This window comes from Phocoena sinus, chromosome 4 (assembly GCF_008692025.1).
Source record: "Phocoena sinus isolate mPhoSin1 chromosome 4, mPhoSin1.pri, whole genome shotgun sequence".
Lineage (NCBI taxonomy): Eukaryota > Metazoa > Chordata > Mammalia > Artiodactyla > Phocoenidae > Phocoena > Phocoena sinus.
Window position 1 is genome coordinate 45,115,564 of NC_045766.1, and position 27,241 is coordinate 45,142,804.

The 27,241-nt window shown below is 34.9% G+C and overlaps 1 pseudogene; it reads left to right on the forward strand.

Moving 5' to 3' along the window:
- LOC116752605 overlaps window positions 1-25,860 on the forward strand; it is a 104,594-nt pseudogene extending 78,734 nt beyond the window's left edge.
- Window positions 25,861-27,241: the final 1,381 nt, after the last annotated feature.

Below are 27,241 nucleotides of genomic sequence, written 5' to 3' on the forward strand. Positions count from 1 at the left end.
CCCAGACTTTCTGCCTTGCTATATTTGAATTTTGCATGCAGGGTGGATTTCTTTGCAAAAGAAATTTGATGGATATTTCTGAGATTCTTTACATCTCTGACCACCACATCCCTGTTTGATCACTTGCTGACTCTGCAAGCATTTTTTTTTTGGTTTTGGTTTGTTTTATTTTGCCCTTACCCACAACTCCAGAACTATAATTTCTTTTTCTGGTACTTAAAATAATTCACATACTCAATTTCTGCTTTTCTCACTCAGAGAATCCTCTCCTTTGGGGCATGAGTTACTTGTTGGAGGGTTCATTATTCCAAGCTCTTAACACTTGGTAGCATCTTCTCACCAGTTCTTGCACAAAGCTGCTGATGCTGCCCATATTCTGCTTTTTGGGATGGTAGTTTGGGCAAACACCGCTAGATATAAGTAATAAAGGAGTCCCCATCTCATAACTTCTATTGTCTCTATAAATCGGAAAGCAGAGTAATCTTCTGAGAATGAGGGGAAGAGTTAGAAGTTTCAGACTGAAAAGAAAAAAATTGATTTAGTCATTGTAGAGAGAATGATCAGAGAGATGGTAACACTGCTTAGTCTTTCTAATGGCTTATTATTATTTGTTTTTCCACAAATTTATGGAAGAAACAATTTGTCTCTTAGTATGACTTTTTTTCCTAGAAGTACTAGTTTGCTTAGATGCCAGTGTAGAGAATATCCAGAATTAGGCTCATTCAATATTGAGATTTTTTTAAACAAGGTTCGAAAAAATTTAGGCCAGCAAAGAATCTTTGTGAATTAGCAATCTAAGCTGGATAATGAGAAAATTAAAAATAAGAGGATAATTATAAATAATGTTAATGAAGTGGGAAAAAGTAGAGAAATGGATTGCACATCTTGACCAGGTTGAAAAGAAGTCCCAGAGAAATGAGCAAACTGGGAGTAGGCAAGGGTTGGTTCAGAGTAGGATGACTGAATCATACTTGGAATTGGATTGACTTAATTTGTTGACAGGGTTCCAGGTGTGAGCGTGGTAATGACTGATTGAACTGGAAAAGATTAGAAGGTCAGTGGTTATGAATAGGCTAAGGACTTCACCAAACAGAGGGATTGATGAATATTCAGCTGCTCATAGAAGTTGCACAGACACATAGCAGGACTTGGAATTTAAGGAGAATAAACTTCATGCCAGTTGATGAACTGTTTGTAGCAGGAATAAATGAGGGCAATCACAAGGATGTGAGAAGAACATGGGAGGTGTCTTAGTCCATTTGGGCTGCTATAACAAAACACCACAAAGTGGGGAGCTCATATACAGCAGAAATTCATTTCTCATGGTTTTGGAGGCTGGAAGTCTAAGAAAAGGGTACCAGCATGGTTAGGTTCTGGTGAAGGCCCGCTGTTGCATTGCAGACTTCTAATTGTGTCCTCCACATAGTGAAAGTGGCTAGGGAGTTCTGTGGGATCACTTTTATAAAAGCATTAATCCCATTCATGAGAGTACCACCCTCATGACTTAATCACCTCCTAAAGGCCCCACCTACTAATACCATCACACATCACTTTTGGAGGTTAGGATTTCAACATGGAAATTTTAGGGGGACACAAACATTCAGACCATGGCAGCAGGGTTTCTTTAAAACTTTGGAATTAACAATAATCTCTGAATACTATCTGCAGAGATAACAGAGAACACTGAAACAAACCCCAAAATCTCCAAAAAATCAGTCACTCAAGAAAATTATTGAACAGCCACCAGTCCAGTGATGTTCTCAATAATGAGTCGTTGAAAGAAAGAATGGAAGTAGAGAGAACTTTTAGATGAGAAACTAAAGTTATTAGAGGATTTCTTAGTTATGGTGCACAATTCTTGAGAGTACAATGAAAAAGTTTAGGATTCAGGTAATAAGAAAGATCAGAACACTTAGGGTGATAGAAGATAGGTGGTCAGGGCCATGCACACTTTAATATTAACTGGTACAGGCAGGAATAAGTGGTGTGGAGGACTTAGTCTGTTTTAGAAGAGTGGACCCTGAGCCATGTATCCAGAGGTTCTGCCCCAGTATAGAGTGATGAGTAATGATGTATTTTGAAATACATAGAGCATTTTACTAGTGCAGAGAACTATGTAAGCTTCAACAAGTTACTCAAAAGATGAGTTTTAGTGTCTTCATCTAAAAACATGACTATAATATCTATCACGAATAAAATCATATTAAAGCTTAATAATAAGTATTTATACTATTATTACCTGGTACTTAGAATGTGCTTAATCTTTTATAATTATGCCATCTTTTTTGTCAATATTTCATATCTTTAGTTTAAGACTTAACTCAAATTATATGGAAATAGTAGGTTCTTTATGTGAAAAGGGATAGCGTTTTATTTTTTATGCAACTATTTATTTTCAATATTGTACCCTTCAGAGATGATAAATCTTGTTCATTATATATTTTAAAGGGGAAATCTATGTTGTAGCCTGAAAGACAGATCAAGGTGAACTTTCTGGATCATGAACTTAAAGTATTAATCAAAGTATATACTCAGAAACATGATAATTTAATTGCTCAAGACATTAAGTGTATGTATTGTCAAAACATTTGTGAGAGTGATTTTTAGGTCATGATACAATCAAACAATTCAAGGAAATTTTACTGATCTACTAATAAATATTAAACAGTATATTCATGAGGCTGCATATAAAAAATAACAAATTTGTTTTCTAACTCAAATTTATTAACCCCCTTTGGCAGCTTAGTTAGGAATTTTCCAAGCAGAAATGCTAATATAAAATGTATTAGCTTTCGTACTGAAAACCACTCAGGGCCCTCTTGTAATGCCAGCATTAATTTTTAACAATACATTGGGGCTTCCCTGGTGGCGCGGTGGTTGAGAGTCTGCCTGCCGATGTGTGGGACGCGGGTTTGTGCCCCAGTCCGGGAGGATCCTGCGTGCCGCGGAGAGGCTGGGCCCATGAGGCGTGGCTGCTGGGCCTGCGCGTCTGGAGCTTGTTCTCTGCAACGGGAGGGGCTACAACAGTGAGAGGCCCGCATACCGCAAAAAGAAATCCCAAAAAAACCCAATATATTGGCAGAATTTTCCACTATTGTGAGATGTGTAACAAATGATCCACAAATATTTCCAACTTTAGCATACCTAGAGAAGTTTCAATACATTGATTCATAGATAATACAGATGCATATGTTACTTCACATTTCTTTGCATGATAACGGCATTTATTCACATGGCTTTGGAACAAAGGTACTATGAGTGGGAGGATGCTGTGGGAATACTGTTAGTATGAGAAACTGACCTTGATTTTACAATAACTCGTTTATTAGGGTGGAGGGCCAGAGCAAATAATGCAGAAAAAATTTTACATGCCATAGCTCAGATTTTCTCTTTAATTACCAGTTTTTCTCCCATGTTCATTGAAGCATTTCTCCCTCCAGAAAATTATAGTTTTTTTATGCCTCAGTCATCAGCAGATTTTAAAAATTCAGTTAATATCTAGTTGTTTGAAATATAACTGTTAACTTCCAATTTATTTTACTTCTTTGATATATTTTCTTCAAAAAAATCTCCATTGACTAAATCTTGAACAGACAGCTTTGTATTTGCTGCCTTTAGATTACAGGAAACTTTCTATATTTGCATTTAGGCCTCATACACACACATGCGCGCGTGTGTGCACACACACACTTTTGAAGTCTAAGTTCATATTTATGAAGAATGGTTAGTCAATGTTGTGTCTGTTTAGATTTAAAAAATCTTATTGACAGACTAATTTGAGATACACTAAATTGCCAACACTACATAATAGCACCTACAATGGCTAAAACCATACAACAAAAGCACATAATATTGTAAAAATTCTAGGTGAGAAATCAGGAGAACATAGATCTTGATCTCGTTTTGCCAATTAACCATATGATCCTGAACAGTTTTTCATTCGTTTTGTTTGGGACCTCAGTTTTCAAACTGGCAAATGAGAAAGGTGGAATAGATGACCTCCAAGAGTGATTCAGTCCCTGAAATATTTTAATCTTTATTGGGAAGTTGGTTTGGCATATTGCACAGTCTCATCACTTCTTATTATAAGTTCCTCTGATTGTAAAAGACTTGGGTTACAAAATAAAAATCACTTTAAGATGTAAATGTATAAATATAAGTACATAGTATTATCCACTTCTTCAGGGAGGGAAAACTCAGTATACAGAAGTTAAAGTTGTTTAAAATTCTGGTTATTTTCATATGGATAAATAGTTACGTATTAAAAATTTTATTCCCAAGTAATCTTGAAAGAGCCCACATGGATTCAGTCTAATAAAATTCTAGTCTCGCTCTCAGCCTTCAAGGTGGTGAAGTAAAATGTGGAGATCACCTTCCTCCCCACAAATACATCAAAACTACATCTACATGTGGAACAACTCCTACAGAACACCTACTGAACGCTGGCAGAAGACCTCAGACTTCCCAAAAGGCAAGAAACTTCCCACATACGTGGGTAGGGCTAAAGAAAAAAGAATAAACAGAGACAAAAGAATAGGGACAGGACCTGCACCTTGGGGAGGGAGCTGTGAAGGAGGAAAAATTTCTACACACTAGGAAGCCCCTTCACTGGTGGAGACTGGGGTGGAGGGGGAAGCTTTGGAGCCATGGAGGAGAGTGCAGAAACAGAGGTTCAGAGAGCAAAGCAGAGAGAGTCCCACAGAGAGGATCCATGCCAAGCAAAACTCACCAGCATGAGAGGCTTGTCTCCTCACCCACTGGGGGGGTGGCGGGGGCTGGGAGCTGAGGCTTGGGCTTCAGAGGTCAGATCCCAGGGAGAAGACTGGGGTTGGCTGTGTGAACACAGCCTGAAGGGGGCTAGTGCACAACAGCTAGCTGAGAGGGAGTCTGGGAAAAAGTCTGGACCTGCCTAAAAGGGAAGAGACCATTGTTTTGGGGTGTGTGAGGAGAGGGGATTCAGAGTACCGCCTAAATGAGCTCCAGAGATGGGCACAAGCCGCGGCTATCAGCACGGACACCAGAGACAGGCATGAGACACTAAGGCTGCTGCTATGGCCACCAAGAAGCCTGTGTGGAAGCACAGGTCACTATCCACACCTCCCCTCCCAGGAGCCTGTGCAGCCCACCACTGACAGAGTCCTGTGATCCAGGGACAACTTCCCCGGGAGAACACATGGCGCACCTCAGGCTGTTGCAACGTCATGCCGGCCTCTGCCGCCACAGGCTTGCCCTGCATTTCATACCCCTCCCTCTCCCCCCACCCGACCTGAGTGAGCCAGAGCCTCCTAACCAGCCGTTCCTTTAACCCCCTCCTGTCTGGGAGGGGACCAGACGCCCTCAAGCAACTTATACACAGAGGCAGGGCCAAATCAAAATTTGAACCCCAGGAGGTATGCGAGCAAAGAAGAGAAAGGGAAGTTTCCCCAGCAGCCTCAGGAGCAGAAGATTAAATCTCCACAATCAACTTGATGTACACTGCATCTGTGGAATGCCTGAATAGACAACGAATCATGCCAAAATTGAGGCGGTGCACTTTGGGAGCAACTGTAGACTTGGGGTTTGCTTTCGGCATCTAATTTGTTTCTGGTTTTACGTTCATCGTAGTTTAGTGGTAGAGCTTATTATCATTGGTAGATTTGTTTATTGATTTGGTTGCTCTCTTTTATATATATATATTTTTTCTTTTTTCTCTTTTTGTGAGTGTATGCTTCTTAGTGTGATTTTGTCTATATAGCTTTGTTTTTGCCATTTGTCCTAGGGTTCTGACATTTTTAATAACTTTTTTCTATTTTAATAATTTTATTTTATTTATGTACTTTTTCTTTCTTTTTTTTCCTCCCATTCTTCTGAGCCATGTGACTGACAGGGTCTTGGTGCTGTGGCCAGGTGCCAGGCCTGAGCCTCTGAGGTAGGAGAGCCAAGTTCAGGACACTGGACCACCAGAGACCTCCCAGCCCCACATAATATCAAATGGCGAAAGCTCTCCCAGAAAGCTCCATCTCAATGCTAAGACCCAGCTCCACTCAATGACTGGGCAAGCTGCAGTGCTGGACACCCTATGCCAGACAACTAGTAAGACAGGAACACAACCCCACCCATTAGCAGAGAGGCTCCCTAAAATAATCATACCTTCACAGACACCCCAAAACATACCATAGGACGTGGTTCTGCCCACCAGAAAGACAAGATCTAGACTCATACACAAGAATACAGGCACCAGTCCCCTCTGCCAGGAAGCCTACACAACCCACTGAACCAACCTTACCCACTGGGAGCAGACACCAAAAACAACGGGAACTATGAACCTGCAGCCTGCGAAAAGGAGACCGCAAATGCAGTAAGTTAAGCAAAATGAGAAGACAGAGAAATACACAGCAGATGAAGGAGCAAGGTAAAAACCCACCGGACCAAACAAATGAAGAGGAAATAGGCAGTCTACCTGAAAAAGAATTCAGAGTAATGATAGTAAAGATGTTCCAAAATCTTGGAAATAGAATGGAGAAAATACAAGAAACATTTAACAAAGACCTAGAAGAACTAAAGAGCAAATAACCCAATGATGAACAATACAATAAATGAAATTACACATTCTCCAGAAGCAATCAATAGAGGAATAACTGAGGGAGAAGAACAGAGAAGTGACCTGGAATATAAACTAGTGGAAATAACTACCACAGAACAGAAAAAAGAATGAAAAGAACTGAGGAAAATCTCAGAGACTTCTGGGACAATATTAAACACACCAAAATTTGAATTATAGGGGTCCCAGAAGAAGAAGAGAAAAAAAAAAAAAAAAGACTGAGAAAATATTTGAAGAGATTATAGTTGAAAACTTCTCTAATAAGGATAAGGAAATAGTCAATCAAGTCCAGGAAGGGCAGAGAGTCCCATACAGAATAAATCCAAGGAGAAACATGCCTAGACACATAATAGTCAAAATATCAAAAATTAAATAAAAAGAAAAAATGTTAAAAGCAGCAAGGGAAAAGCAACAATTAATACAAGGGAATTCCCTTGTATTCCCATACAAGGGAATACCCATAAAGTTAACCTCTGATCTTTCAGCAGAAACTCTGCAAGCCAGAAGGGAGTGGCAGGACATATTTAAAGTGATGAAAGTGAGAAAACTACAACCTAGATTACTCTACCCAGCAAGGATCTCATTCAGATTCGACAGAGAAATTAAAACCTTTACAGACAAGGAAAAGCTAAGAGAATTCAGCACCACCAAACCAACTTTACAACAAATGCTAAAGGAACTTCTCTAGGCAGGAAACACAAGAGAAGGAAGAGACTTACTATAACAAACCCAAAACAATTAAGAAAATTGTAATAGGAAAAACGTATCGATAACTCCCTTAAATGTAAATGGATTACATGCTCCAACCAAAGGACATAGACTGGCTGAATGGATACAAAAACAAGACGTGTATATATGCTGTCTACAAGAGACCCACTTCAGATCTAGAACACATACAGACTGAAAGTGAGGGGATGGAAAAAGATATTCCATGCAAATGGAAATCAAAAGAAAGCTGGAGTAGCAATTCTCATATCAAACAAAATAGAGTCTAAAATAAAGACTATTAAAAGAGAAAAAGAAGGACACTGCATAATGATCAAGGGATCAATCCAAGAAGAAGATATAACAATTGTAAATATATATGAACCCAACATAGGAGCACCTCAATACATAAGGCAAATGCTAACAGCCATAACAGGGGAAATCAACAGTAACACATTCATAGTAGGGGACTTTATCACCCCACTTTCACCAATGTACAGATCATCAAAAATGGAAATAAATAAGGAAACACAAGCTTTAAATGATACATTAAACAAGATGGACTTAACTGATATTTATAGGGCATTCCATCCAAAAACAGCAGATTACAATTTCTTCTCAAGTGCTCATGGGATATTCTCCAGGATAGATCATATCTTGGGTCACAAATCAAGCCTTGGCAAATTTAAGAAAATTGAAATTGTATCAAGTATCTTTTCTGACCACAACGCTATGAGACTAGATATTAATTACAGGAAAAAGTCTATAAAAAATACAAACACATAGAGGCTAAACAATACACTACGAAATAACCAAGAGATGACTGAAGAAATCACAGAGGAAATCAAAAAATACGAGGAAATCAAAAAATACCTAGAAACAAATGACAATGGAAACACAATGGCCAAAATCTATAGGATGCAGCAAAAGCAGTTCTAAGAGGGAAGTTTATAGCAATACATCCTACCTCAAGAAACAAGAAACATCTGAAATAAACAACCTAACCTTACACATAAAGCAATTAGAGAAAGAAGAACAAAAAAAACCCCAAAGTTAGCAGAAGGAGAGAAATCATAAAGATCATATCAGAAAGAAATGAAAAGGAAACAAAGGAAACAGTAGCAAAGATCAGTAAAACTAAAAGCTGGTTCTTTGAGAAAAAAAGCAAAATTGATAAACCATTAGCCAGACTCATCAAGAAAAAAGGGAGAAGACTCAAATTAATAGAATCAGAAATGAAAAAAACAAAAGAAGTAACAACTGACCCTGCAGAAATACAAAGGATCATGAGAGATTACTATAAGTTATTCTATGCCAATATAATGGACAACCTGGAAGAAATGGACAAATTCTTAGAAAACCACCACCTTCTGAGACTGAACCAGGAAGAAATAGAAAATATAAACAGACCAATCACAAGCACTGAAATTGAAACTGTGAATAAAAATCTTCCAGCAAACAAAATCCCAGGGCCAGATGGCTTGACAGGCTAATTCTATCAAACATTAAGAGAAGAGCCAACACCTATTCTTCTCAAACTCTTTCAAAATATAGCAGAGGGAGGAACACTCCCAAGCTCATTCTATGAGGCCACCACCACCCTGATACAAAAGCAGACAAAGATGCCACAAAAAAAGAAAACTCCAGGCCAATATCACTGATAAAAATAGATGCAAAAATCCTCAACAAAATACTAGCAAACACAATCCAACAGCACATTAAAAGGGTCATACACCATGATAAAGTGGGGTTTATCCCAGGAATGCAAAGATTCTTCAGTATACACAAATCAATCAATGCGATAAACCATATTAACAAATTGAAAGAGAAAGACTATATGATCATCTCAATAGACGCAGAAAAAGCTTTCAACAAAATTCAACACCCATTTATGATAAAAACCTTCCAGAATGTTGGCATATAGGGAACTTACCTCAACATAATAAAGGCCATACATGACAAACCCACAGCCAATATCATTGTCAATGGTGAAAAACTGAAGCCATTTCCACTAAGATTGGGAACAAGACAAGGTTACGCACTCTCACCATTATTATTCAACATAGTTTTGGTAGTTTTAGCCACAGCAATAAGAGAAGAAAACAAAATAAAAGGACTCCAAATTGGAAAAGAAGTAAAAATGTCACTGTTTGCAGATGACATGATGCTATATATAGAGAATCCTAAAGATGCTACCAGAACACTACTAGAGCTAATCAATGAATTTAGTAAAGTAACAGGATACAAAATTAATGCCCAGAAGTCTCTTGCATTCCTATACATTAATGATGAAAAATCTGAAAGTGAAACCAAGAAAACACTCCCATTTACCATCGCAACAAAAAGAATAAAATACCCAGGAATAAACCTACCTAAGGAGACGAAAGACCTGTATGCAGAAAACTATAAGACACTGATGAAAGATGTTAAAGATGATACAAAGAGTTCGAGATATATACCATTTCTTGGATTGGAAGAATTAACATTGTGAAAATGACTCTACTACCCAAAGCAATCTACAGATTCAGTGCAATCCGTATCAAACTACCAATGGCATTTTTCACAGAACTAGAACAAAAAATTTCACAATTTGTATGGAAACACAAAAGCCCGAATAGGCAAAGCAATCTTGTGGTGAAAAAAAGCAGAGCTGAAGAATCAGACTCCCTGACCTCAGACTACAGTAATCAGGATAAAGCTACAGTAATCAAGACAATATGGTACTGGCACAGAAACAGAAATATAGATCAATGGAACAGGATAGAAAGCCCAGAGATAAACCAATGCACCTATGGTCAACTAATCTATGACAAAGGAGGCAAGGATATACTATGGAGAAAATACAGCCTTTTCAATAAGTGGTGCTGGGTAAACTGGACAGCTACATGTAAAAGAATGAAAGTAGAACACTCCCTAACACCAGACACAAAAATAAATTCCAAATGGATTAAAGACGTAAATGTAAGGCCAGACACTATAAAACTCTTAGAGGAAAATATAGGAAGGACACTCTGACATAAATCATGGCAAGATCTTTTTTGAGCCACCTCCTAGAGTAATGGAAATAAAAACAAAAATAAACAAATGGGACCTAATGAAACTTAAAAGCTTTTGCACAGCAAAGGAAACTACAAACAAGATGGAAAGACAACCCTCAGAATGGGAGAAAATATTTGCAAATGAATAAATGGACAAAGGATTAATGTCCAAAATATATAAATAGCACATGCAGCTCAATATTAAAAACAATAAACTGCCCAATCTAAACATGGGCAGAAGACCTAAATAGACATTTCTCCAATGAAGACATACAGATGGCCAAGAGACAGATGAAAAGGTGCTCAATATCACTAATCATTAGAGAAATGCAAATAAAAACTACAATGAGGTGCTGAGAACTACAATCAAAACTACCTTAAACCAGTTAGAATGGGCATAATCATAAAATTTACAAACAACAAATGCTGGAGAGGATGTGGAGAAAAGGGAACCCTCTTACACTATTGTTAGGAATGTAAATTGATAGAGCCACTATGGAGAACAGTATGGAGTTTCCTTAAAAAACTAAAAATAGAGATACCATATGACCCAGCAATCCCACTACTGGGCATATACCCAGAGGAAACCATAACTCAAAAAGACACATGTACCCCAATGTTCACTGTAGCACTATTTACAATAGCCAGGTCATGGAAGCAACTTAAATGCCCATTGACAGACGAATGGACAAAGAAGATGTGGTACATATATACAATGGAATATTACTCAGCCATAAAAAGGAATGCAATTGGGTCATTTGTAGAGATGTGAATGGACCTAGAGGATGTCTTTCAGAATGAAGTAAGTCAGAAAGAGAAAAACAAATGTCATATATTAATGCATATATGTAGAATCTAGAAAAATGGTACAGATGAGCTGCTTTGCAAGGCAGAAATAGAGACACAGATATAGAGAACAAATGTTTGGATGCCAAGGTGGAAAGCAGGGGTGGGGGTGGGGATGAATTTGGAAATTGGGATTGACATATATACACCAATGTGTATAAAATATATAACTAATAAGAACCTTCTGTATACAAAAATAAAATTCAGAAGAGAAGCCAATGGAAATGCACATGTACTATTCATAAGAGTTAGTTTGGTGCACCCAATCTGAAGACAAATCTGTGAGTACTTAACCAAATATAATAAATTGTAATCTATGATCCAGAATTCTTATTCCAGAAAAAAAGCATATGTATGTTCATAGGAGAGCATGTGTGAGGCTGTTCATCTTAGCACTGTTGTGGTTATGAGGATTCTGAGGCAATTTAGAAACATTAAACATCTATCTTGAAAGATCAATATATTTTTCATTTTCTTTTTATTTACTTTTCTTCTATTTTTTAAAACACTGTAAAACAAATAATCTGTAGCCTGTGGACACCTTTGGTAACCTACTCTAGTAATTTTTCATTTTCCTTCAAAACCTTATTTGTATTTAACTTTATATATGCTCTTGTATTCAAAACCATGTTCACCTATACTAACATATGTGAGTTGAGGCAGAGGTCAGAGAAATACATTACAATAATATTTTATATAATATAAATCAACTATACTTCTATAAAAAGATTAAATAGATCACTGCTTTACTCTCTTCTCTTTTTGTACATATTTGTTTATTATACTGTTACATATTATTTGTGGTATTGAATATGTAAATATTTTATCTTTTATTTTCTCAACTGTTAGCCACAAAGAACTTAAATTTCTTTCCTTTCTTCCTTTCCCATACTTTTCTTGCTTCATCTCCTCACTTTCATCTCTCCTGCACTTCTTGATCATTGTATTCTTTGAAAGTATCACTTCTTAAGGGGATACAAATCTATTACAATTTAGAAGGCGCTATTCAATGCCTTTATTGAAGTTACTAAAACAAACCCACAAAAAACAAACAACAAAAAAGCGATCCAGCTATATAATAGCCACTTTTGGAACCCTAGCAAAGAGAACTTTTGCTGAGGTGCAAGAAATGAACACAATTTGTTTACAGAACCTTCCCAGTATATCACATTCACTGTTACTTAAGTAAACAGATATTTCACAATAAATCAATTGTGAACTGGAATTAGGTTGGTAAACTCTCTGCATATAAATGTATGAATTAAATAGAAGTTGCCCTACATGTAAGGTAACAACACAAGTATTTCCAAAGAGAAATAGAGAAAAAAGACCTTGCAAACATCTAGTTAATATAAAGGTCATTTTTTTCTCCCTTTAAAAAAAATAAACTATACAAATCATCTAACACCTAATGCAATACAATGTAATTTTAAAATAGCTTAGGGGAGTAAATTATGTGTCAGAACTTTCTAAAAGTAACTAATCAAATTAGCTTTTAAAAATAACATAGGAATGATGATTATAATTCTGAATATCTCCAGAAGGTGAAAAATCAATATCATAAATTTTAAAAATTAATTTTCTTACTAAATTCAAGGAAATAATTTTTATTATATAACAGGAAATTATCACACACATACACATAAACCTACAGCAGATTGAGTGGAAATTAGTTCAGTTTATTGTATCAGCCAATCTTATCCATATGACCCCAAGTAATAGACTTTACTAATTGCACATTAGTTTATAGAAACCAGGAGAAACAAATCAAACCAATACTTTCATTTATGGATGGTTTTGTCTTATTTGTGTATATCAATTAACAGAGGCTTTATACAAGTTTTCATTGGAAGGTAAATCAATTAAACATTTCTTTTCCATAATCTACCAATTAGATCATGAAATTGATCATTATAATGATAATGCGATTTTGAACATTTAGTTTGTTTCCAAAGACTATATTTTATACTTCATGTTTATTATTACACATAATAATTTTTGCTCATAGCAACCGTTAAATAGGGTTATGTTTTTATCCCCATGTTACAGATGGGAGAAATGGGATGCAGCCCTTGCCTTGCTCATCATTATAGAGGTCCATACGAATAGCCAATGTTTGAATCCTGGCCATATAAAAATACTATCTTGTGCTGTAATATAGGCCAATACATACTGTAAACCAATTTGGAAACAAGGTTGGCAATTCACTACCATGAAAATTGAAAACACATGTTCAACAGAGTTATATGCACATATACATAGAAACTTTATTTATAGTAACCAAATATTGGAAAAAATACATGTCCTCAACAGAAGAATGGAAAAACAAATATGGTATATCTATACAGTTAAATACTACTCAGCAATAATAGGAACAAACTACTGCTACATTCAATATCATTTTACTGAATAAAAGAAGACAGAGAAAAGATTGTTCATCATATTATTACATTTCATAAAATTCTAGAATATGAAATCAATTCAATGGTGGCACAAATCTGATCAGGTTTTGCCTGGGGTTGGGATAGAGAGAAGGATGCATTAATAGGGCCACAGGAACGTGCAGGGTTTGATAGAAATGTTTCGTACTTTGAATGTGATGGTGATTTAATATTTTATGAATATATTTTTAAAACACCAAGATGTATAATTTAAATATAGGCAGTTTATTGTACATAAATTAAACCTTATTAAAGCTGTAAAAGGATTAAAGTGCTTAAGATTATATGCCATCTGACATCTGTGACACATTAAAAGTTTCAAATTTTCTCTTTATTTTCTTGAAACTTTTCATTTATTGGGAACAAGAGGTAATGGAGACACTGTGCATTTCATGGCTATTATAGTAAAATAACTAGGCCTTTGAATCACAAAGACTTGATTAAGTGTTTAATTCCAAGTGCCATGTTTCCCCAACAGAGGGGTTACACAAATCCACCAGTAATTTGTCCTGCCACAGAAACATGTATGATATGGAAACATGACTCACAGTGGGGATCTCTAATGCTCTGCTGCAGTGTAGCTCAGAGCCTAGGCTGGTTATGCAAGGTATCACATACAGTGACAATAGATGAGTATAGACCCTGAAAAAATGCCAGCTTATTTAAGGGAAAGGAGAGTGAAAGAAATGTCTATAATCAAATGGGTGTAAATAGAATGCCTGGGATGAGAAATCGGAGTTAGTTCTAACTGGTAAGAAATAAGGTGGTACTTCTGTGGAATTAGTAGCGAAGAATAATCACACTACGAGTAAGGGCATCTAAGTCATTGACTTCATATGGATCTGGCAAAAACAACAAAAATATACAATTTAAGTGACCCGCCCCCAAATGGTGTACAAGGTTATCCTGAGTTAGTTATACAGTGAACATTTTACTCTAGAATAATTTAACTGAATCCTGATAGAAGTGTAGGATATACAGAGGAAAGGCATCTTCCAGGCAGATGAAAACATGGCTATCGACCTGAAGGCATAATACAGTGTAGTATATTTTGGAAGTTGATGTAGCCAGATAGTACTATATTTTGAGAAGTGAGAAAAAAAAACAATGGGGTAAAGATCACAGAAGAAGGAGTAAATCATAAGGAATCTTTTTATTCCATTTCTAACTTAAGACCTATTTTGTGGTGAACAGAAACCGTTGAATGATTTTAAGCAGGGAAATAAAATAACTCAGTTTGCATTTTAGAGCACCTAGTTTTCAGTTGTGAAGAGACATTTGGTGGGGCATTCCTGACCATGTGGCTTTACATTATATTATACACTATGATACTAGATACTAATATCCAAGACACTGTGAGACCAGAAACTGCAGAGGTGGGGATAGTCTTTATATTAAGTTGAATATACAGAACCTGATGACAGATACATTTGAAAGAGAGGATAAAGGGTATAAGAGTAGTGTAAATTGCTTCAATAATTTCTGGTTTGAGCAACTTTTTAGTTTATGGTGTTGTATGTTAATATTGGAATTAGTGTGGACAAGCATTTTTCACGTTCGGCATGTTTAGTTTCACATGTCCGTGGGAGGGCTCAGAGAAGACGTACAGTACTTAGGTATATATTTGTCTGGAACCCAGGATAGTTACCTGGACTAGAGATACAGATTTAGGAGGCTTCCGAGTATGACTAGTAAACCAAGGAATGGATGAAATCTTTGAGACAGGCATTTTAAATTGAGGAGACTGAGAGAGAGATAGAGAGACAAAGACAGAAAGAGACAGAGATACACAAAGAGGGAAAACAACAGGAGAGGGAAAGAGGAGAAGAGGAAACAGATGTGTGAATTGAAACGGAATGTTCATAATTAAACAATAAAAACTGTACAAAACTGGTTTTTCATAAGCAAAATAGGAGAAAATTTCCATGAAGGTATGAATAATTGTTTACAATGTACAAAGAGCAAGTAAAACATAAAGATTGAAATAATTCACTAAAATGGGCAGATTTCAATGGTGAAAGATGCCAGATTAAATTAGGCTGGATACTAACTAGAAAGTATGAGGCCATGATTTTCAGTTTGGCTTAGTCCTGTTTGATGTTGAGATATGAAGGTGAAAAGAGGGGAGGGAAAATAAAACATAATCAGAAACTGACACAGAGTAGAGACCAGAAATTTTACTTATCTAGTATTTTAATTTTAAGTTCATAAGCATCCAATATTTACTCACTACTAGGCATTTATCTTCACTGAAGACACAAATCAACTGACCACATTTTTCATCCTATTTAGTAGGAACTGCTTGAATAGAATCTGAATTAGTTTATCCAGTTTCAGGATCAAAAGTTCTCTGTTCAGGGAGGTAGTATAGAATGACAAAAAAACAAGAACTGAATTGGAAATGAGTAGGTAAGTTAAAAACAAGTCTCAGAAAACAGGTTTTATTATTTTTGTTGAAAATAAAATAAAAAATACTCTAACTCATTATACTATCCTAGCCTTTCCTTATTTATCAACTTTATATTACAATTCTAGAACCAAAAACATCATGAAAATAGAAAGAAAACTATATACAGAACCTCTAACATTTGATAAGAATTTATTAATATGATTTGCATCAATATATTGCTCTCTATTTTAAAAAATTTTTCCTTTTATAAGGGTCTTTCTTGTACTATCTCTTTGATCCTAAAGAAAAGTAGGTAATTAGAATACCATTTTGGGGGGGATATTGTTTTAGGTGAAGTAATTGAAGTTTCAGGGGCCCCAGGGAGGTGATTAAGATCTTTTATTCTGGAGCTTGATGCTTGAAGATTATATAAGAACAATAAGGCTACAGACATTACTCATATAGACTCCTAATTTATTCAAGTTTGAGGGAAAACTTGAATAAAGTTTAAGCAAAAACTATATTGGTATTCATCTTATCATGAATTTCCCAGTACACTCTCTTATTGGTTTAATGATTCTTTGAAAATGGACATTTAAAGCAGGAAACAGAAAAGATACACTGTAAGAAGACTATGGAGGAGTTATATATGGGGGTGGGCATGAATCATGCTCACCGTGTAGAAAAGTGCTTGCTGAGTCTTTGAAATACCCTGTGCAATTTGTTTATAAGAGGCATTTGCAAAGTTATTATTTGCCTTGCTCTTGTGTCTACATTTGTGCTTGTGCCCTCCAAGTTATGATTTGCTATTAAAGATATTTTGATATATATTTAGTCTTAGAAAAATATGAATTTAAGTTTAGAATCAGTCCTCAGTATAGCCTATTTTTCTTCTGATATATTCCAACCTGTTAATTTAAGATGATGTTGAAAGAGGACTGGAATTATATTTAGGTTTTTCCCTTTCTGAATGTCACTTGTACCTCTTATTACATAAGCTTGGATAAGGCACTTGAGTGCTTTGATTTTGATTATTTTTTTCTGTAATTCTGAGAATACAGTAGCTTTTTTAACTTTTTATTTTATATTGGAATATATATAATATAGTTGATTAACAATGTGTTAGTTTCAGGTATACAACAAAGTGATTCACTTATACATGTATCTATTCTTTTTTTTAGCTTATAAACAACAGAAATTTATTTTTCACAGTTCTGAAGGCTAGAAGTACAAGGTCAGGGTGCCAGCATGGTTGAGTTTTAGTGAAGGCCCTTTTCTGGGTTGCAGACTGCCTATTTCTTGCCGTGTTCTCACCTGGTAGAAGGGGCTGAGGATCCCTCTGGAGCCTCTTTTATAAGGCACTAATCCCATTCAGGAGGGCTCCACCCTCATGACTTAGACACTTCACACAGGCTATACCTCCTAATACCATCACCTTTGGGGATTAGAATTTCAACATATAAATTCTGGGGGGACACAAACGTTCAGACCATAGTATCTTCTCATTGGTTCTGTGACATCAACATGTATCTATTCTTTTTCAATTATTCAGTTATTTCAATTCTTTTTCAAATTATTTTCCCAATTAGATTATTATAGAATATTAAGCAGAGTTTTAAATACTTCACTGGGCTATACTAAAAATCAGCTAATGAATGCATAATTAATGGAACATATAGCTGAAGCAACATGGTACAATGGTAAAGAATGCATGCTGAAGAACCAAATTCTGTGTTTAAATACTGATTTTGCCACTTTTCAGCTGTGTATGCTTATCTAGTAACTTAGCCTCTCTCTGCCTCAGTTTCCTTATCTGTAAAATCAGTATGATAATAATAGTTCTGACCTCATGTGACTGTAAGAATAAAAGGAAATAATCTATCCAATGCTCTTAGAACTGTGTCTAGAGTATAGTAAGAATTATTCAGATATTTAATGATGATGATGATGATGACAATGTGCCAGGCACCAGGATACAGTGGTTAAGAAATCACAATCATTTCTTTCAGTAGGAAAGTTGGAGACACAGAATCTTAAACTTATAGTGCTGAAACTCTATTAATAAAACCTATGATATTTCTGAAATTTAACTCATAAAGCCTACTAATAAATTTAAACTTCCTCGAATGATTTGCATGCTAAATCATGTTGAGCCACTTTTAGGTGTTTTCTTTTGACAGAATCCCTAGGAGACTATGGGATGTGATGCAAAGGTCCAGGATCTGTCTCATCCAACCTTGTGTTGAGATCTCCTCATTTATAAAATGAACTTGCTGAATAACATGTTTTCTTAAGTTTATTACAGGCTGACATTTAATGCTCTAGTGATTCCTTTATGTATAATTCTACAATTGAGAATGCAATAATGATAATTATTGCTTTGCAAGCTACTAGTTTCATTGCAAATGCCATTACTTATAATAAATACAGGATAGCCAAAAGAAGTACTTTCTAAAATATTATGTAAAATCAAAATGAGCATATAATTCTTTTAAAATAATTATTCTTGAAATAGTAACATGCTTTATAAAAAAAGTTGCAAAACGAAAATTTTAGATTTATCTCTACATACATATTCCAAGAGGCAAACAAGTTCTCAAGGACCATTATTGAATGCTTATAGAATATTAAAAAATAAAAAGGAATACAAGTCAAAAAATATTTAACACAGTATTCTAAAAATTCATTTGTAGATTATGATATTATAAAGAAGAAAAAGAAAAAATTTAACTACATCTCTTCTGGGGTATGTGTGACTCCCAGCTTGAATTTTTAAAAATTCTACTGAATACTCCAATTTTGTCAAAAACAAAACAACAAGAAACACACACACAAAACTACCACAGCACTCCCAAAGCTGTGCAGTGCTCCAGTGGCATATATTCTCACAGTTCACAAAGCATTTCCACAAACATTTCCTGGGACCCTCACAAAAAAACCCTGTGATTTAGGCAAAATATGTCTCTCAATATCTTTCCATACTCCTACATTTTCTCCAAATAGATTATGTGACCATTAGTGTCACTTCCATATCAGAAAAATAAACACATACAGCTACTTTGTGTTACATCTAAAGAATGGCTTAATTATAATATTGTGGGTCAAAGACTGAGTTTTCCTTTTTCTACAGAAAAACAGTGTTCACTTTGCCAAACATTTAGAGTGTAAAGCTTCAGCATCTATAAAATATGAACAAAAAATAATTACCTCAATTGTTGCAAAAATTCAATAACATGCTTAGAAATTTTCACATAATAATCTGCAGATAATAAATGCCTCTACATCTTAGCGCTTTTCTTCTCTTCTGAAAAAAACACTAAGAGATTTCATTTGTACAGTAGAAATGGCTTCATGATCAGGAAATTGGAATTAATATTCTACCACAGACTATCAGAATATGTTATTGAGTTTTTATTGCAAGTAAAATTCAAATAATACTACCTTCAGTGTTACTAACACTACTAGTAGTAAATATAATATTATCAGCAGAAATAATACTAATAATTATAATAATGACTAGATTTTATATAGTGCTTTTTTGTGTCTGATATTAGTCATTTCTATCTTCACGATAACCCTATATTATTATCCTATTTTAAATACGAAAAAACTAAGGGACTTGACTTGCCTAAGAGCAAAGTTCTGGTTACTAGTGAAGCTGAGATTTGAACCTATGAAATTTTCACCTTCAGGGCTCATGCTCTTTATAATTGTTCTATAGGTTATTTGTAATTTATAGAAGCTCTATAATAGAGTTATGATTATATTTTTAGAAAAATTGACTGCTAAACATATGGAATTGCTTGCCAGTTTAAGCATTTTTCAGGCAGACGCAATGTGAAATAAACAAATACATTAAATAACATTCATATGAGCTTCTTTTTTGTTGTTGTTGTTTCCTATTTCCATGTAGTAGAAGTAGGATCTTATTTTTTGAAGAACAGAAATGTTAAAATTGACAAATAATTTGGAATAGATAATAGTGTGCCTTTTGAGTGCCTTAATTATGTAATGAAATTTGCTGTTTGTGCATATTCTACTTTATTTTACCACTTGAAAAAGCCAGTAGATATAAATAATGTAATAATTGTGAGGAGCTTTGCATTTCTGGAGAGGACAATACAAATAAAATGATCAACACAATAATTCAAAATTGTGTGAGGCATAATATTTTCCAAATTTTTCATATTCTATTATGTAACTATTTCCAGTGTCTTTCAAGATAAGGAGAATCAATTTTTCTTGAAGATACAGATTAGGCAACTGCAGAGAAAAAGTCAAGTGACCTTAAGGATTTTCTCCCCTTAGTCATTCTTACACTGATTGTTCTAGCTTTCCACAGAAGGTAATAATATCTTTTGAATTACTGAACCATTAGTTCACTCTTAACCTTGATGAAAACTTCAAGAAATGTCTTATTACAAGAATAATTGTGAGGGAACATAAGGTGTTATTTTGGTTTGTACTTCATATTTTATATTATAACAAATATAGCATTAACATGAACAAATATGGCATTATTGATGTTGGAATTTTTTTATTTAAGCTCTTGGCAAGTTTCCATATTTTTATTATAAAAAGTACAAGCATTTTTGAGAAAAACAAAAACATAAAGAAGCAGAAGAATTTTAAAATATGTTCTAACCAAGGTGGATATCATGTAACACACAAGATAAAATAATGAACTTTACTGATTTTTTTCTTGTTTCTAATTGTTTATTCTAATATTTTCCAAGATGTTCATTTTATATTTTATATTTTGAATACCGAATTTTAAATTTATATTTATAGAAATATATGTTTAAGTTATGAGTTTATGAATTTTTATGTAACTTGCATTTTTACTTAATTAATCCTGTAAATTTTTCCATATCAGTAAATATTCCTAAAAATAAAATTGATAGAGCTTGTTATTTCCAAAATTTAAGTGTCAAGCTACAGTTGCCCTTTAGATCTTCTGATTTTCACTCCCAGCTGCAGCTGTAAGGAGTCCCTCCCTTTACCTTGGTTAACGATGTGCTTCATCATCAATCTAAATATCTTAGTGTAGAAGAAAAAAATAATGAATTTGCCCCACTTCTTCATAGTTATTTTTGAATCATAATATAAAGCAAAAATTACAAAATAAAGGCAATTATATTTCAGGTATTAGAAATTCTTTAAATGAATATCTACAAAGTATTAATTTGGTATATACACCTTGCATTAAGAATTATTATAAATATTGTAACTATAATTTTAATACCAAGGATATTATAAACAAAACATTTAAGTGTATGCATATGTGTATATATGTATTTGCACATATGTATAGGATGAATACAGAGGCTATGTTTATTCCTAGTTGCATTAGATATGAACTCTCCCTTAATTTTACAAAAACTTATGTATAGATTTTTATGTGTATTCCTTTTTTATTGGGATTCGACTTTTATAAACTATTGAAAAAACAAATAATTTGTTGATCAAGCAGAAGTCTTGCTTTTTGTGCTGGAAATGGCCCTTTATCATATGTCATCATCTGATGAACAAGACAATTCTGTTAGATCTACTCTAATGGGTATTTCTCTTTGGTATGTGGTATGTTGAAGATCGAAAAAAAAAAAAGTCTTGTCTAAGGTTCACCACTAATATGTGCTAGAACTTTGTCTGGATTCTATAAGTTTCAACCCAACATTTTATTTGCCATATTCCACCAGAGTGAGAGTAGAGATGGTTTTTTTTTCACCATTCTATTCCATAAGCTCTTGAAGCTCATGATAGAGAGAGAGAGAGAGACAGACAGAGAGAGACAGAGAGAGAGATAGAGGTAGAGATATAAGTAGAGAGACATATTAAATATTTAGTGTTAAAATCCACAAAGGAAACCATAAAATCCCTAACAAACTTATCATTTGATTTTGTTTGATGATTAAGCTGTGCTGGAACTCTATATGGAGTTAATTTTGAGGCTGTGAATTTTCCTTTGGTGATAGCCCATAAGAGGATAAACTGTGGAATGGAGTATGAAATGAGGGAGGAGGACCACAGGGATGAGACCTAAGCACTCCAAAGCCTCAGAGAACTGCTTGCCAACTCCAAGAAACAGGAGAACTTGAGGGACCTTGACCTGCAGATTCTAGCGAGAAGCCTTTCTTTTCACTTTGGGCAGACCCTATGATTCTGTTTTAACTTCATGAACTAAAAAAGAATAGCATAGGTATGCAATCACATCTCTGTAAGAAAAATATTTTAAAAAGTAACATCAAGGTAGCAACATAATCATACTTAAAATTAACAGTAGGGCTTCCCTGGTGCTGCAGTGGTTGAGAGTCCGCCTGCCCATGCAGGGGACACGGGTTCGTGCCCCGGTCTGGGAAAATCTCACGTGCCTTGGAGCGGCTGGGCCCGTGAGCCATGGCCACTGAGCCTGCGTGTCCGCAGCCTGTGTGCCTGCGTACCGGAAAAAAAAAAAAAAATTGACAGTAATTACTTACTACCATCACATATTCACTCAGTATTCAAATTTTCAATTGGCTGATAATGTTTCTGAATCATAATCCAAATAAGATCCTCACATTAGTTGCTATGTCTCTTAAAGTCTGTTTTTAGCTGTAGCCTCCACTTCTCTCTCTCTCCCTGCCTCCTCTTATAATTCATTTGTTGAGGACACAGATTTACCTGTCCTTAGAGTTTTCTACTGTCTGGATAATGCTGATTGCATCCCCATGGTATGATTTAACATACCCCTCTGCCTTCTTTACATCCTGTAAATTCTTAGTTAGATCTAGAAGGCTTTTCCCTTTTGGACTATTATGCCATAGGGCAGCTGTGTTCTTCCACAAAGAAAGTCATGGAGCACTACTGTCTCTTATTTTATCATAATAATAGTCATTGCTGATTAATATTAGGTATAGAAAAATAATATTTTAATTCTATAATTCTTTTTCATTTATTAAGTAGAATATTTCTATAAAAATCATCTAATTTGCTGTATGTCTTGAATACACACACACACAACTTCTTTCTCATGACTTTTACCTTTTTAAACATTTTTGGGCTTTTTTTCACTTTTATTTTCTAAATCCCATTTGTTGTTGTTGTTGTTGTTTTGTGGTTCGCGGGCCTCTCATTGTTGTGGCCTCTCCCGTTGCAGAGCACAGGCCCCGGACGCGCAGGCTCAGCAGCCATGGCTCATGGGCCTAGCCGCTCCGCGGCATGTGGGATCTTCCCGGACTGGGGCACGAACCTGTGCCCCCTGCACCGGCAGGCGGACTCTCAACTACTGCGCCACCAGGGAAGACCTATGTTATGTTTTTGATTGTACATATTCTCCATTGGAAACCTTTGTCATTTAGCCTTCATTCCAGAGATTCTAGTCTTTTATTCTCATTTCTTTAATTCATTCAATTCTGATTTTATATTCTTTTATTTGTCCATTTGTAGTCAGATTCTTTGTATTTCTGATTTGTGGTATTATTACAATTCTTCAAATGCTTGTTTAATTACATTTAATTCATGTCAGAATGTTGTCTTACACTTTTCTTTTTTGTTCTTAGCTTAGTTTAGAGAAATTTTTGTCTAAAAATATTATGTTTATGCTTTCTTTTATTATGGTAGCTCTGATGGGATCAGTGTTCATATTTTGTTGATGTTTTTAATTATTGTTTGATTTTTCTGGGACTAACAGCAGAAAAATTATATAAAGGTGAGGTTTGGTGACATACTTCAATTCTTAGTTCAAGAGAAACCTTTCCTGCTGCTACAGTTTTCTTTCTTCAACAAATGGAAAGTAATAGAATCTCTTCTGTTCTAACACATTTTGATTCTTTGCTGTTTTCTAATTCTAGTAAGGTTTTGATTTTCAGCCATCTTTTTATTTCTGTTCACCACCAAGCCTCCAAAGAGTCCCTTCCTGAGGATCCTCCATTGCCTTCAGAGTTGTTGCTTGTATGACACTGCTGTCTTTGGTATCACATAATTTAAAGTCATTCTGTTTAATTCCCTATTAAATGTTCTCTGTGTTGTCTTACCATGGTTAGGATCCTCTGCTTCTAAATATAAATATTATTAGATGTCATCTGTGGTCATCCCTACTAGAACCCTACAGCACTCTCCTGTGTTCATCACAATTGCCTGTTAACCTCCATTCAGGAGTGGGCTCCACTTAAGTACAGGCATTAAACACACTCTGTGGTCTTGGGTGGCTATGCACCATTAAAGTAAACTGAAGGTGTATTCTCTGTGTCCTAGTTATGCTGTTAATATTAACTATGCAAGATTTTCTTATCTAACTTTGTTGATCAGCAGTTTTTCCCTTGGAGGAGGTGTAGAGATTCAAATTTAAAACGCTCCCATTATCCTTGAGGTACTTGGAAATTCTACAATCATATTTTGAATGGAACAAAGGTGCCAGAGTTTAGAAAGAATTCTAAATCACGAAGTCCTCCCAAGAAGGAAGACGATTGTAATTTTTAAAAGCAAAGCGTTTATTCTTAGAATAATTATTTCTCTCCTTCAGAGACCTTTGAATAGGCAGAATATGAAAAAGAGTATTCTAAGTGAATAGTGCACTGGAATCTAAGCATGATGAAACTAAAGAAGATAAAGGAGAACTGGGAATACTTTATTTCATCAAAAAGCAGAACTTGCATGAGTTAAAATGCCTTTAAAACATAAATAGCTTAAGTTTAAATAGCTTTAAAACATTTTTTAATATGTTGTTGAGAATAGGTATTATATTAGAATTAAAGAAATAAGATAAAATATTGAGTTAGTTTATAACAATCTTTCTATAATTCTTCTTAACTAGTATACTTCAGAAAGCTTTTCAACAACTGGAAAAATTGACCCCCAAATATCCCATATTTGCCAAAGTGCTCTGCTGGACTAGAATTACTTAGCAGGTATGAAGATACATGGGCTGCACTTCACAGAAGAATGAAAGAATGTGCCGGTGCTAGAGAGCTGGTGGATAGCAAGGTGGTTATGCTTTCAGCATGCTGGGAGAAAAAGAAGACAGAGCTAAGAGTTACAGGTGCATCCTCAGCAACTTCCAGGTTTAATACCAGATTTAGAATTTATGACAGCAAACCTGACATATTTAATGGCTAGTTTTTAGGAGATAAAAACCAGCTGCTGGGGCTTCCCTGGTGGTGCAGTGGTTAAGAATCCACCTGCCAATGCAGGGGACACGGATTCGACCCCTGGTCCGGGAAGATCCCACATGCCGCGGGGCAACTAAGCCTGTGCACCACAACTACTGAGCCTGTGCTCTAGTACCACAACTACTGAAGCCCATGGGCTTAGAGCCCGGGCTCTGCCAAGAGAAGCCACCGCGGTGAGAAGCCCGTGCACCGCAATGAAAACTCAGTGCAACCAAAAGTAAATAAATTAAATTAAAAAAAAAAAAGAAAAAACAGATGAGTTAACTGGGTAGGAAACACTTGTATTCTCTCAAGGATACCCCCTCCTCAGGCTCTCCAGATTTCAGAACTTTCATCTGAATTCCTCTCCAGTTTAAAAAAAAAAACACACACAAAAAAAAAACCCACCTGATGAATCTGGAGGTTTTATATGGGCAATAGAAAGATAAAGCATAAGCAGTCCCAATAACTGGAAAATTACAGGAAAAATAAGAGGAATGAACTTGAAATCTTCAAAGTTGAACTAGATGTAGAGCACACCCAGAAGGTCTTGGAAATGGAGCGTACCCAGCAAATGAGGCTGAAGGAGCAGCAGAAGGTTTTTGAGGAGGCCGTGTCGCAGGACGTGGAATAGTACCTCTCCACAGGTTACCTGCAGATAGCTGAGAGGTGCGGCAGTTGGGGAGAAGGCCCCCTGGCAGCAGGGACTCTCCCTGGGTGTGCAGAGATAGTGTAATGCCATGCTCCCTAGAATGGAAGGGGCATGGAATAAAGTCCTCATAAGTCCTGTTCTGTTGTTAGACCCCCAAAATCAGAGAGGATGCATCATGCCATATTTGTCTTGACATTGTTTTGCCTCATTGAAGATATTTAGAAAATGCAGAATATGTTAAAAAAAAAGTTAAAAAGGCAAAGGAAATATACACATAATCCTACAGCACAGAATAATCCTTAATACTATTTTAGTGTAGCTGTTACCAGTTTGTGCATGTGAAAGAGTCAGTCTATTTGAGATTTTCTATTTATGTAATTGATATAAAAATGTATATATACATCTGGCTTTGTATCTACGTTTTCTTAACATTATATGGGAATCTTTCCTCCTATATTATTAACATTCTTGAAATGCTAAAAAAAAGCATTATATCATTTCCATCTCTGTGTAAACATTTTTATTTTTCATTTTGTAATAATTTTTGTATAATTTTGGATTAATTTTATTTATTAATAAATATATTAAAATAATCATACATATTCAGCATTTTTCTTTAAATTATTCTTTAATTTTTAATCACATATGTTCAGCATTTTTCTTTATCATGTTTCTAATTTTTGAAATATTAAAATATTTATCTTCATTTTAATTAATTTAATTGTTTATTATTTTTTTATTTATTTTATGAATTCCAAATAACATGCAGGATAGCACTATTATTGTTTTGGTATTCTGAGAAACATATATCTAAAACTTGCTTTATTATTTTCTTTCAGTATTTAAATCAATAAATAGGACATATGCTTTCTAACTTTAAAGAGTAAAAAACAAATTTAAATAATCCAACAAATTTTTAAAAAGAAAAATTAGACTACATGGGTGAGTTTCAAACATACAATAAACACTTGGAATAAATATAAGGACAAAAGAAACCACAATAAACGTGCAAGTGTTAAATAACAAGATTCAAAATACACATACCTACAGTTTTATATAAAGCATATAAATGATGAATAATCAAAATATCCATGTATGTATACTTAAATTATACATACCTAAAGCTATCCCAAAAAGAACAAAAATAATGAAATTCATAGAAGTCACCAGGTAAATATTATTCAAAAGCAAGGAAGTGTAATAAAAAATAATGTAAGTTTAAAATTTATAGTGTAGCTCATATGCAGAAAATTTAACTTTCTTCCCAGACATATCATAAACTTAACTTAGTTAACAACTTCCATTTCTACCTGTGGTAGAAAAATTAATCTTGCCAAATTCATTCTATTTTTTAAACAGTCTAATTTTGGGTAAATATTCTTCCAAGTTTAGGGTTCAGTTCTCTAACCTTTTACCAGTTCAATTATTTGCAGTAGTTTATGTATTGTCCCAAGGGAGTACTGGA